This window comes from Hibiscus syriacus, unplaced genomic scaffold (assembly GCF_006381635.1).
Source record: "Hibiscus syriacus cultivar Baekdansim isolate YM2019G1 unplaced genomic scaffold, ASM638163v2 tig00000340_pilon, whole genome shotgun sequence".
NCBI lineage: Eukaryota > Viridiplantae > Streptophyta > Magnoliopsida > Malvales > Malvaceae > Hibiscus > Hibiscus syriacus.
The window spans coordinates 14,259,002-14,274,269 of NW_024061783.1; the positions used below are offsets into that span (position 1 = coordinate 14,259,002).

The 15,268-nt window shown below is 34.0% G+C and overlaps 1 pseudogene; it reads right to left on the minus strand.

Moving 5' to 3' along the window:
* Positions 1–4,114: 4,114 nt before the first annotated feature.
* On the minus strand, positions 4,115–7,637 carry LOC120204910 (annotated as a pseudogene).
* Between the last annotated feature and the right edge of the window lie 7,631 nt (positions 7,638–15,268).

The following is a 15,268-nucleotide window of genomic DNA, read 5'->3' on the forward strand; positions in this document are numbered from 1 at the left end:
TCATATAGTCTGTATATTAATTCCATATAGCTTATCTCACAATTTTATATAATCACTTATATCAATACACATAGCTTGTATTATAGTTTCATATATTCATGTAGATCATGTCACATATAATAACATATGACACGTACTCATGCACATATAAGAATCACAAATCAAATAACTTTTTAGGAGTCACTTCTTACTATAGTAACTCCATCACTGGCTCATCGCAAGCCAATATTTGTTCTATAACATAAGTACAAATTAAACTTGCACTCACCTATATCTCCTTGTCTTTCCCTCGATCAATCTTACTTCCCCAAATGTTCCGAAATTGCTTTAGTCTCAGAATCTACATAAACATACATTTTAGGGTAATTGTCAGATACCTAAACCTTGTAATTTGATACTAATAGCTTAAATGAATTTAATGAATCAATATCAAATTTTTTCCTTTAGGGGGTATCGATACACTCCTTAAGGTATCAGTACCCTTATTGCATTATGTGATTTTTCATTCAAGAGGGTATCGGTATACATACATAGGGTACCGATACACTCTGCCCAAAACAGGATTTTTTTTCACCCGAAATTCATCAACTCTTCATTGAATTTCCTCATACAAAACTCCTTTCATATCACCAAACTCAACTACAACCATTTTAACTAACTTCTATCATTCCAACACTTTATTATCTACCATATTTCATCCAAATTCTTAAAGTTAAGAATCATACCCAAATTTCCATATTATCCAAACTTTGATTTAACACTTATAACTTCTTATTCACACCTATGACAAGTTAATCTCGGCTTCTAAATTCATTTATACATCTTTATTCAAAATTCCACTTATTCACTTCTTATCTTTAATCATTTATAACTTACAAATATTTGAGTTTCTATGACTTTTTTTCATCTCTATCATGTTTCCTAAGTCTTCCTTAACCAAAACCATACTTGAATTTTAAGAATTAACCAAAAGAAATAAAATCACCTTGGCTTGGGGCTTCACGTTTGGGAGAAGAAGAAGAAGATGAAAAATATCTGGAAACTATGTTTCCAAAAACATGATCCATGTGGGTTATAAAATAACCCTAAATGATATTTTATTTCATCCTTTGTTCGATGACCTTTTTGCCCCTTTCTTCTTCCTTCATTTGTTAATTCATCCTATACCATAAATTTCAATTAATTCCTTCACTTTTCAATTTATCTTATCTGGTCATTGAATTTTAAAATCTTACACTTTACTCACTAACCCGGTGTTGCGGATGTTACATGAATGGCTTCAGAACTTTCTTGAGGATATTCCAGAATGGCCGAAACATGTGCCCACAATGTGCATATATTGTGACAATCAAGCAACAAGTGCTAGAGCACAGAATTTCATGTATAATGGTAAATCGATACATATGTGTCGTCGACATAATACCATTAGACAACTAATCTCAAATGGAGTATCTTAATTAATTTTGTAATATCAAATAATAATATCGCAGATACGTTAACCAAAGGGTTAAATCGATATTAAGTTGAGAAAATATCTAAAGGAATGAGAGTAAAGCCTATGAAACTTAAAGGCGTTATGTGAATGAAAACCCTACCTAGATGACTGAAGATCCCAAGATCCAGGTTCAAAGGGACAATCTAATTACATAAATCGTGTACGATCATTGTGGGGGGTCTCTTATCCCAAGCCCATTCCTATTATGTAAACAGTGATCAAAGTGGTATAGAATAAACAAAACTTTTAATGACCATTGTGTGCTTTGATGAGCCGAGCAACATAAGTCACATATGTGAGAGTGAAGTGGGGCTGCTTCAAGAAGACTATTGGGCATAGTTCTTTCAAACTCTTGGAGAACCAGGTGATGTCCATGGCTTTAAGGATATACCCATGAGAACTAAATTCTTGTCATAGGGGTAGCTGTGTGAAGTATGTCGTCGTTTACACAAACGACAAAATAGTTCAAGGACATCATGTGTATTGGTTAGCCAGTAAAGTAAATATACTATCACAATATAATGTTCAAATGAGGATTTCTACCTATCCTATGCAACTATCGGTCGTAGAGTCTATCACTACATCGTGTCAAAATGTTTTGATAAAATCATCAATTCATTCATGTGAAAGATTATTGGAAAATGGGTGAATTTATTTAATTTAATATTTAAATTAAATTCATATTCCTTTTAAATATTGCAAATTGAGAGATATTCTTTTATTTGAATATTAGTAGGATAATTACTCTTTTAAATATGTCAAATTAATAGGTATTTATTATATATTTAACTTTGAATATTAAAAGATAATTATATATTTTGAATATTTTAAATTAAAATAATATCTATTTAAATTTGAATAGTAAAATGAGTTTAAATCTTTTGAATTAAAATACATTATTATTTGTTAAAATAAATCTTGAAAAATTGTTTTTCTCTCTTTAGTTTTCCAGTGATAGGAAAAGTTAAGAAATAGTTCATGATCTTGAAAGTTTGTGTTACTGTTCCTAGATCATCTAATTGTTGTATAATGAGAGAAAGACAACCAAAAGATCTCGAGCACCAAAGGAGTGACCAAAAATATGTCTTAAGGAAACTGTGTAGCGACAGACCTCAAATGTTTCCGATCGATTGATCTATGAAAAATATTATTTTTTTTCTTTTTATATTATTTTACTTATTATTTAAGAAATTTAACTTCTTTTTATTTTATTTTCTAAGGTCTGATTTCGTCTCATGTTGTTATTTTGGATAACAACATTTTAAGTTACATCAAACCTAAATGTTATACTTTTCTATAACAATTTTTATCGCGCCCGACCTAAAATGTTATGATTTTTGATAACATTTTCAGTCACGTTTATTTTTCCTTTTTTTAGCCGTAAATTATTAGATTATACCACATAACTATCCAAAATTTAGATTAAAATAGTTGTTTAAAAGTACTTAAAAGCATTCATTCAAAACAAAAATTATTTGTTTTGAAAATTCATAAATATTAAAAGACGATTAAATTACCTTTTAAACATTGTTTAAAGTTTGAATTTTGGAATCCATTAAATAGTTTGAGTGGTAAAAATAAATATTGTTTTCCCTTGAAGACGTAGATTTAATTAGTTACACTATGTAAAACAATTGCCAACATATCACATTATAATTGAGAAATGATGTAAGAAAAGATTAGGTTAGATGGTCACAGGTATTTCGACCACACAATCACATGTAACCCATAAATTAGTATAGTAAACCACCAAAAAGAGAGATAATAATGAGGAAACTTCAGGAGCAATATGGCAGGTGAGTCTTTGAGAGAAAAATATGAATAAGGGATTGCTGATGGGATAATAAATTTATATGTGATTATGGTAGGTGACACATAAAGTCAATGTCCCAACTGCCACGAAAGTGGGGAAATGAAGAATATTAATTCTATATATATATATATATAAATAATTAATCTCAACCGTTTATTTTTATTAATCCAATAATTATAAATATATATATATCCAGACTTGTATTGTGAGGAGTCAATGGCTTAGGTTGATCTGCATCTACCCAACCAGATCTAATCACCCATGTGATGGACCATCCACAAACCTTAGGATGTTAACATGATACGAAACATTATAATAATAAATATATGTGAAACACTATAAGTTATTTGAATAAGTTGTTCAAACATCTAATCATATTTTGGGATAGTGGGAAGACTATTCATAACTTTTAGGGTAAATTACAAATTCCATCACTAAAGGTTACTATTTCTCCTATTTTGCTCACTGAACTTTAAAAGTTTTCAATTTCTTCACTTAACTTAATACATTGGGCTTTTTTTGTCACTCTGCCGTTAAATAGTTAATGCATTAAAATGAAACCGTTTTAAAAAAACAAAATTTTCACCATAACGTCGTTTTGCATCTATATAACAATCAATTTATAATTCTGTTAGTGTGAAAACGATCGAGTGACCAAAAATACCTAATGTATTAAGTTCAGTGAGAAAATTAAAAAGATTTAAAGTACAGTAAGTGAAATATGAGAGAGAGTAAAATTCAATTACCAAATTTATAATTTACCCAAAAAAATTTATTACATCGTACAATAAGTTAACATATAAAGTGCACCCGCATTAATTCTAATATTAAAACTAGATTAATATTCATATTTTATCGATCAAAACTAAATTAATACTAATATTAAAACTAGATTGGAACATTTTCATCTTACCCCCCTTCCCCTTCTAAAAAATCACAAGGTGATGTTGTGATTCAATATTAAACACAAAGATCATGAACTAACTTAGCCTCTTCCCTCTTTTGCCTCGCTCAAGACGAGAGACACCATTTTTTGTAGCTTTTTTCTTTTAAAAAATTGATGGAATATTGTTCGAAATCTAGTCGGATTCGGTGGCTAACTAGGATTGGGATTGGCTGCAAGATAAGCCAACACACCAACAAGTGGTGCATTGATGTAAGTAGTCGGCTCTGATTGCCTAAAATCACCACTATCATCTCCATAAACATCATCTTCTCCGGGCCCTCCCACTATAGCCCCAACCAAAATATTCGGGTTAGGATCCGTCGAGTTAAAATAATTAGAACCTTCCTTGCAACCAATGAACTCGGGATGATCTTTTACCGACGGTAACGATGAGCCGCGGTGGTGAATCCGTTGCGGGAAATAGTTGCCATAACCCACCATGTAGGATAGTCCCATTGGATTCTCACCTAAAATGTAATCAACCTGCTTCTTTGCCTGCATGCGAAGCGTAACTGGCGAAACGAATTCGTTCCCGCAGTTAACGGTTTGGGAGGTCCGATCCAGGTATTTAGCATGAACAAGGAGGATGAATGAAATTGTGGTTGCGTGTTGTAAGTTGCTGCCTCCCGGTTTGTAGATGAGGCCACCAGGGGTGTACTCAATGTGGGATGAAGATGAATCGGGGATTAATGTACACATGAAGCTATCAGCTGAGGCTTTGTATGATTCAGAGTGTACATATTTCCTTCTAATACTTCCTGAAAACAGGGAAACCCAAAGTTGATGCCAGAACAATCAATTCAACGAAATCATGGACGAACACATGATCTTATAATAGGGGTGTGAACTTTGAAAATGAGGCCACCAGGGGTGTACTCAATGTGGGATGAAGATGAATCGGGGATTAATGTACACATGAAGCTATCAGCTGAGGCTTTGTATGATTCAAGAGTGTACATATTTCCTTCTAATACTTCCTGAAAACAGGGAAACCCAAAGTTGATGCCAGAACAATCAATTCAACGAAATCATGGACGAACACATGATCTTATAATAGGGGTGTGAACTTTGAAAGTTATATTAGAAATTTAGGGAGTGTGGAATTATTGATTGTGTGAACTTTGAAAGTTATATTAGAAATTTAGGGAGTGTGGAATTAAATAATCAATAAAATATACATAGAAAATATTAAAACTATAAGAAGATTTGAAATACTTGAGGGGTACGATCGTACCCAACACTCTTCTCAGTCCATCCCCAGTATAACGAGTAAAAGGGATAGAAATGAAACGAGGCATCACCTTGGAGACAAGAACGTTTAGTCCAGCATGCTTGTTGTCCCACCCGAATTCATTAATATTGTCATCAGCGCCCAGGGTTTTGCCATTGTTTTCCAAGTAACTCAGGGAAGAGTTGCCTTGAGAAGCCCTTCTTAACCACGCTGCTCCCCACAACAATTCATCCTGACCCAATTAATAATCAAACCCATCAAGCCTATCTAAATATATTTATTTATGAACACTTAAAAAATTCGAGTTTCAATAATTACGTCTACAAGTTTTATATGCGTTATAAATAGATTAAAAAATTATAAACATATACTATTTTATAATTGTCTTAAAATATATATATATATATATATATATATGAGTCATTTGTTTTTAACTTACTTGATATCCACTAAAGTCACAGTAAAAAGGGCAGGCACCATCCCTAATGTTAGAATTGTCACTATAAGCACCTCTGAAATTGTCGGCAAATTGGAAAGCCTGAACAGCATTCCGTAACAACGAATCCGCATATCCCGGGTCTACGGATCTGAACGCCATGGATGAAGCTGCGAGAGCAGCTGCCGTCTCACCGGCCACATCCGAAGCAGGGTTCGGTGCATCCACGGCGTAAACAGTCCTGGCGGTATCCATATCCTCCGGTCTTTCCCAACAGCTATGATCTATGTTTGGATCCCCAACCTACACAGTGACATAAAATCAACCTTGTTTTCACAGTTTGAAAATGAACCAATTGCATGAGACATTACATCCAGCTTTACATGATTACCCAAGAGCATCAAATAATAAACAAGAAGCTCTAATTTCTTTAATTTTAGTTACCAAGTGGGAAATTTAGCTTGCATTAGTTCAACTGAAAACGCCAAAAAGTCAAAATGAGAGTGCAACCTTAAAGAGATCATATAGCATTGAATTTGTTTCGACTAATTATCTATTTTATTGATTATATGTCCTTAAATTTTATTTGTGTTCACCTCAAATAAAAAAAATTATATTTTATAACATTAATGTATGTATATTCACTCTAAAAAAGATAGGATAAATTATATCATATACCACCTAATTTTAGGTTTTGTATTGATTATATCACTTAATTTTTAATTTTACTAATTATAACACTGAATTTTAATTTTCATTTCAATTATACCACTAAATCATTAAATTGTTAACAACACAATAACGTTGCTAAAGGCTGCCAACATAGACACCTCACCAAAACGAGTTATTTTAATTTGACTATTAACAATTTATTAACGATATAATTGAAACGAAAATCAAATTTAATGTCATAATTGATAAAATTTTATAATATGCGGTGCAGTTTATCCAAAAAAAAAAAATATTTTCTAGATCTGTCGTTATCATCGATTCATATCTGAGGCAGCCACCGTCACTAGTCAGTAGTACTGGGATAGCAGTAAAAAAAAGGTAGACAATAAATTTAGTAGTAGTTAATACCTGGACGAAAATCCCGTTAGGCTGAGACACGGTTTTGAGAAAATAATCAGTGGCCCAACGAATCGCCACAAGCGCATTTCCCAGCTCATTCCGCGGCATTAAATCTCCGAACTCGATCACACTCCACGCCAACATCGTCGTGGTAAAAGCCATCGGAAACCCGAACTTAACGTTGTCACCCGCGTCGTAGTATCCGCCGGTCAAGTCCGTGTTGTACATCCACCCATCACTCAGTCCCGAATTACCCCTCCATCCTATACGTTGATTTTGCGGCAAAAAACCCGAGCGCTGCCCTTCGAAAAACAGAATCGCTTTCGACAATGCGTCCGAGTAGTCAAGGTAGCTGGGGTTGAACCAAAGGGAGAGAAAGAAGATAAATAATGAGAAGAGAGGAGAGTCTCATGGCTTCCAACAATGGCTCTTGATCTTCCGCTTTAGTGGGAAATGTTAGTATTAGTAGGGAACGATTCACGAAGGCCGGGAAAAGGTGAAGAACTACCGACACTGATTTTGGGGTTTTTGTCAGTGAACTTCACATGCCTTTCACAGAACGTGAGGAGCTCACCAATTTTCTTGTAAACTTAAAAGGCCGAAGCTGGAACAAAGACAAGGATTTTGGTATTTCTTCTACTCTCGGCACGAAGGATGTTTGTAACACTCGACGGTTTATTAATTCTTTGGCTTCATATTCAAATAAATGCTCTAGCTATATCATTTTTCTTGAATAAGTGCTTACAATATTTTTTAGACCATCCAGATGCCTAATGTCGTAACTGGTTTTCGTCCGGACACGAATTTTTTACTTGGCGTGAAAAATAATGTGAATAAATGGTTTTGAAAATAATTTGGGAGTCGCCATCGGCCTTTTGGATCAGGTAGGTCGAATACCTAAAAATTATTTTTTAAAAGAGTTTTAAGAAAACATCAATTAAAAAATAAACTGATCTGCGTTTATAACCAAAAATTCGTTCTTTTTAATAATAAAAAGGGATTCGTGGTCGGTTATGTTTAGGGAATGATTAGCACCCCTACAACGCCCAAAATTGGTACTTTTTAATTATAAATTGTCTCCATTATTAAAATTTAAAAATTCAAAATATATTTAATTTATAATCCTATTATTTCAAAATTATATAAAAAATATTTATTTATTTAAAAATATCGAAAAATGACTTCTAGGTGCCTTAAGACAGCTCTTTTCTTTGATATTAATAAATATTAATTTGAATAAAATTAAATAATATTTTTTATAATATTTAATTTTAAAATACCAGAATAGGACATCCAGTTGTATTAAGACTGCCCTTTTCTTGGATATTGAAAAATAATATTAAAATAATTTATTGAAAAAATAAATTATTATTATTATATATATATTTATGACTACAATAATAAAAATATTTAAAATATAAACAAGTAAAAATACATTATAACGATATATTTAAAAGCAGTAAAATAAATGACATTAAAATTAGTGACTAAATTAAAATTATATAAAATTCGGATATTAGATTAAAATAAATTAAAACATATATTCAGATTAAAATATTAATTATTAAAATTAACGGACTAAATCTGTTATTTACCCTAAATATATTTTATAAAGGACTAAATAAATAAAATTAAAATTAAAGATCTGAATTAAAAGGATTATAAATTCGATTTAGTGACTAAATGTAAAGTTTACAAATTAGGCTGACTGCGGAAATGATTTAACTATTATTTAATTACACGAATAGCCCTCCCCGAAACGACGTCGTTCGGGAAGGGCTATTTAAAGCCGAATCCGGCTGGCCCTTCGGGCCATATCTCATTTCTTTTTTTTTTATTTCTCTCTCTAACTGAGAGAAATAAACGCTCTCCCTTCTCTCTAGCTTCCCTCATCGGAGGGAAGCCGGTCACCGGACGGCAGTCGTCTGCCGCCGTGACCCTCACCGCGGCCACGCATCCGGTGGCCGGAAAATTTTATTTTTACATCACTATTAGATCGGACCGTCCTAAGGACGGTTCCGGTGCTCTTTTCTCCTAAATAACTCCCGATCGGAGCAAATCTAAAGAAGTACCTTCGGTTTTCAAAGGTTTTGGTGACGTTTGAAAAGGTCCGGTGGCTTCCTCGGTAAGCTTTTTTCCTTTCTTTTCGTTTTTGTTTTGGTTTACTGTTGGTTGTGGGTTGTTGTTCTTCGTTTTTGTATCTTTGCTCTCTGTTTCTGTCTCTCTCGGTCTGTCTTCTTTTTTTTTTTGTTCGCAGATGGGGTGATGGCTTTATAGCCATCACCGGTGTGGCCATCGGACCGGGTAAAAGAATGGAGTCTGGTGAGTCACCGGACTCCCAGTGGTGACTCACCGTTGGGACGACATGTGTGCGGCTGGAGTGGCGGCGAGGCTGAAGCAGCGCCGCGTGGTCTTCTGGAAGCTACGGCGGCTGTTGGGACGTGTCCCTAGGGTATTGATACCCTAGGGTTTCTTCTGGCAAACTGTGGACCGTTGGATCAAACCAGATCCAACGGCTGACATTGAGGATGGCGGCTGAAGATGATGAAACCCTAATCAGTTTTAGGGTTTCGGTTTAACTGGGCTTGGACCAGTATGGGTTGTAATTGGGCCTGGATTTGGGCTTTGTAATATTAATAAATAATTAATAATAATAATAATAATTATAATTATTATAATAATAATAAAAATGGGTAAAAAAATTTAATATCTTTAGCTGCCCCTCTTTGCTCATTCTTGTGTTGACAAGAATAGGGCAAAGACGAAAAGATAAATTTTTTTTATCCATTTAGCTCCACTTGACTATGATGGAGATGTTAAATAAAACCTTCTCTTTCTTTAGATGAGTTCTTCTCATTATGAACTTTCCGCTGGGGATGATATTGACCTATTTCCTTCTGTGATAGAGTCATTTAAAAGGTCGAATAAGCTCTTCTTATTATGAACTTGATGAGTTGATCCAAATGATAGATGATAGATTAGCAAAAGGTTGAACAAATTCTTCTCATTATGAACTTTTTCTTCAGATGAGTTCTTCTCATTATGAACTCTACCTGGCAAAGCTGATCCATTGAATGATGGATTTGAGCAAAAGGTTGAACAAATTCTTCTCATTATGAACTTTTTCTTCCTTCTTCAGATGATGAGTTCTTCTCATTATGAACTCTACCTGGCAAAGCTGATCCATTGAATGATGGATTTGAGCAAAAGGTTGAACAAATTCTTCTCATTATGAACTTTTTCTTCAGATGAGTTCTTCTCATTATGAACTCTACCTGGCAAAGCTGATCCATTGAATGATGGATTTGAGCAAAAGGTTGAACAAATTCTTCTCATTATGAACTTTTTCTTCCTTCTTCAGATGAGTTCTTCTCATTATGAACTCTACCTGGCAAAGCTAATCCATTGAATGATGGATTTGAGCAAAAGGTTGAACAAATTCTTCTCATTATGAACTTTTTCTTCAGATGAGTTCTTCTCATTATGAACTCTACCTGGCAAAGCTGATCTATTGAATGATGGATTTGAGCAAAAGGTTGAACAAATTCTTCTCATTATGAACTTTTTCTTCCTTCTTCAGATGAGTTCTTCTCATTATGAACTGGAACTGGAAAAGCTGATCCATTGAATGATGGATTTGAATTTTTGCTAAAATTTTGCTAAATTGAAATTCCTGTTAAAAATTCAACATGGATGAAAATGAATGAAAATGCACCTATTTTTGCAAACACCTAAATATGATGCATGAATGTTAAGTTATTTGATTTCAGATTGGTGAATTGTGTATTTCTTCAATTGTAAAAACCCAATAGATCTTTCTTCTTCAAATCAGAGAATCTATCATCTTTGACAAATGTAGATGTAGATATAATGTCACAAAACCTCTTGAGAATAAAACTCAATAGTATAGGCTTTTGAAAAGCTTGCATTCATGCGACATGTTGATTCTGATAACAACTCATCTGATTATGAAGTGACCTTTCAAGATGATTCACAGATATCGATAGTTCTTTTAATACCGAGAAATCTTGAATTCTGATTCTGATGAGGAGAATAAACTGTTATACTTGACAAAAATGGGATTCTCAGAGGCTGAAGCTTCAATAGCCATGGAGAGATGTGGTTCAGATTCATCAATTGCAGAATTGACAAATTTTATATATGCTGCTCAAATGGCTAAGGCTGCTGACGCATTCTTTCCGGTAAAAAATAGGAAGCCATTATGCAATGATCCCAATTACAAGAAAAAGCGAAACTTGGGCTATGATTTTTAGGAAAGGAATAAACAAAAGAAGCTTGAAAAGAAGCTTCTTAATGAAGACGATTATGCAGTTCATCTTTTTATTCCAATGATTGGTTCTGTGGTTCATACCAAACCAGATCAGATAACTCAAAGAACACTTCCAGAAGATGCTATGAGCATATTCATCTTCCAAATTCAATAACTGGTTCTGTGGTTCATACCAAACCAGATCAGATAACTCAAAGAACACTTCCAGAAGATGCTATGAGCATATTCATCTTCCAAATTCAATAACTGGTTCTGTGGTTCATACCAAACCAGATCAGATAACTCAAAGAACACTTCCAGAAGATGCTATGAGCACATGGCACTTGTTCCAGTTAATGTTTGGACTGGGATATCACAGTACTTATTCGATGTAGAGCCAGAATTTGTAGATTCGAAGCATTTTCATGTTGTTACACTGAAAAGGGCTATATTCATAATTCTGCAAATTAAGAACAGATTTTTTTCTTTATTCTGCTTCCTCCATGTGCTGATGTTTTTCCATTGACAAAGAAATGATGGCCTTCCTGGGATCCAAGAACAAAGTTGAACTGTTTATAAACATGTACAGGAAGTGCCAAATTGACAGAAAGGATCTGTAAGGCTCTTGAAGCTTATGACAATGAGCCACATTCGAGTGTCCAGAAGTATGTTCTTGATGAGTGCTGAAAATGGAATCTGATATGGGTTGGAAGGAATAAAGTTGCTCCACTTGAACCTGATGAGGTGGAAATGCTTCTAGGTTTCCCTAAAAACCATTCATGAGGATCTGTATAGAGACATGTTCCATGGTGGTATCAATGTCTTGTCTTTTTTCTCTGGGATCCATGATGCAGAAGTTGCCTTTTATTGTCTTGGCATACTTTTGAAAACAGATGTGCAAGAACTGAATGATGATCGGTTGGAGAATTGATGAGTAGTTTTAACGGTCTCGACCTGGTTGTCGGCTGTATCCAGCATAACAACATTATTGTTCATGGATTTAAGATGGTGATGATTTGCTTACTTTGTATTCCATGCTTTTAGAAGTATTAACATGAAGTGATATTCAGAAATCTTTAACTTATTTCAAAATTATGTTAATTCATAGAAGAATAAATTGAATTTTCGAAAATAAATTGAATCTCAAATAAATTGAACTTGAAATAGATAGAATTGTATTTAAAGTTATGACAAGCATAATATTGATAAAAATTCAAATGTCTCAACAAATTATTAGCATAAGTATTTCTAAATTAATCAAATTGACACAATTTAGAGTAATGATGTAAGCTTTTGTCTGGAAGATCTCAAACGTTGTCAAAATGCTTGTAGATGTGAAGTTTCTCCCAAACTGTCAAAATATTAAGAGAGTTCAATTGCCAGATGCCTAATATCAACCTGCATTTGAGCCGCCTTTTCAGGTTTTCAACTCAAATCCTTCCTTTGGTTACAAGATGCCCTTTGCGGGTTTTCACCTTGACCCCCTTTTTTCTTTTTTCTTTTTTTCTTTTTTTTTCTTTTCTTTTCTTTTTCTTTTTTTTTTCTTTCTTTTCTTTTTCTCTTTAAGCATAATATTTCTTGACAGAATCCAAGTTTATTGGATTTCTCAGAATTTTTCCATCCATTTCTGCCAAGATCAACGCTCCTCCGGAAAAGGCCTTTTTTACAACGTATGGCCCTTCCCAATTAGGAATCCATTTCCCGCGGAAATCTTTATGTATATGCAAGATCTTTTTTAGTATTAGATCACCCTCTTGGAATTCTCTTGGATGTACTTTTTTGTCATGAGACTTCATCATCCGTTTCTGATACATCTGTATCTTTTCTCCTCAATAAGGTTCAATTGATCAAATCTAGCTTGGGTACATTCAGATTCATCCAATTTTGTTTCTCTCAAAATTCGAAGTGATGGAATCTCAACTTCAATTGGTAAGACTGCTTCCATCCCATAGATTAAAGAAAAAGACGTTGCCCCAGTAGATGTTCGAACAGTAGTTCGGTATGCGTATAGAGCAAAAGGTAACTTCTCGTGCCAATCTTTATAAGTTTCAGTGGTCTTTGTAATGATTCTCTTGATGTTCTTATTTGCTGCTTCAACTGCCCCATTCATCTTTGGACGATATGCCACTGAGTTTGCATGTTTGATCGTAAACTGTGCACAAAGTTCGGTCATCATTTTATTGTTCAGGTTCAGAGCATTATCTGTAATGATCCTTTCTGGTAGGCCATACCGACAAATTATTTCCTTCTTTATGAATTTGCAGACTGTGGACCTCTTAATATTGGCATATGAAGCAGCTTCAACCCATTTGGTAAAATAATCGAATGCCACAAGGATGAAGCAATGTACATTCGATGCTTTTGGTGTGAATGCACCAATGACATATATTCCCCACATAGAAAATGGCCAGGGTGTTGTCATTACATGTAAAGGAGATGGGGGTACATGAATCTTATCTGCATATATCTGGCATTTATGACATTTCCTTGCATAATCAATGCAATCTGTGTGCATGGTAGCTCAATAGTATCCATATCTCATTATTTTTCTGGCCATGGAAAGACCATTTGCATGTGTTCCACATATTCCACTGTGTACTTCTTTAATGGTGCTTCTAGCTTCGCTGGTATTTAAACATCTCAATAGCATTTGATCATTGCTTCTTCTATACATAATCTCGCCATCAAGAAAATATCCAGCAGCCATTCTTCTCAAGGTTTTTTTATCAATTTTAGATGCATTTTGTGGATAACTTTGATTTTTGATATATTGCAGGATATCATGATACCATGGTTTACCATCTGCCTCTTCTTCTATACTATAACAATGTGCAGGAATTTCATATACTTGCATTTTGTTTGGCATCATATCAACTTTCTTAGTTGCCTGAAACATAGCAGCTAATGTAGCCAAAGCATCTGCCATTTGATTTTCTTCTCGGGGGAGATAATTGAATGTGACTTTTTCAAATTATTTCACTAATTCGAGGGTAAAATTTCGGTATTCCAACAATTTGTGATCTTTTGTTTCCCATTCTCCTCGCAATTGATACACCACTAAAGATGAATCTCCATATATCTTGAGACATTTGATTTTTCTTTCTATAGCTGCTTTCAATCCCATGACACAAGCTTCGTATTCCGCCATGTTATTGGTGCAAAAGAACTCCAGTCTACTTGTAAAGGGATAATAAATATTTTCTGGAGAAATTAACAATGCCCCGATTCCTCGTCCCAAGGCGTTGGATGCTCCGTCAAAGTAAAGCTTCCAAAATGCAGATGTATCATTTGTTCTGACTTCTTCATTCATGGATATGCACAACAAATCTTCATCGGGAAAATTGAAACTCAAAGGTTGATAATCATTTGATACACGACTGGCCAGAAAATCAGCTATGACACTTCCTTTTATCGCTTTTTGGTTGACATATACAATATCAAACTCAAATAATAACATCTCTCATCTAGCCATTCTGCCTGTCAAAGCTGGTGATTCCATTAAGAATTTCAAAGGATCAAGTTTGGATATCAACCAAGTAGTATGATATAACATATATTGTCTGAGTCTTCGAGTAGCCCATACCAAAGCACAACATAATTTTTGTATTGGTGGATATCGAATTTCACAATCGGTAAATTTCTTGCTCAGATAATAAATAGCTTTTTCTTTTCTTCCAGATTCATCATGCTGTCCTAGTACACATCCCATCGAATTTTCGAAGACCGTCAAGTAGAGAATTAACGGTCTATCAGGCATTGGTGATACTAAAATGGGGGCATTGGATAAATATTTCTTAATAATATCCAAAGTTTCTTGACATTCTTCATTCCAGACTTCAGGATTGTTCTTTCGAAGTAATTTGAACACTGGATCACATTTGTCAGTTAATTGAGAAATGAACCGAGATATATAATTTAATCTTCCCAAAAAGCCTCGAACTTCTTTTTTTGTATTGGGTGGTGGAAGATCTTGAATTGCTTTTACTTTATCTGGATCAATCTCGAT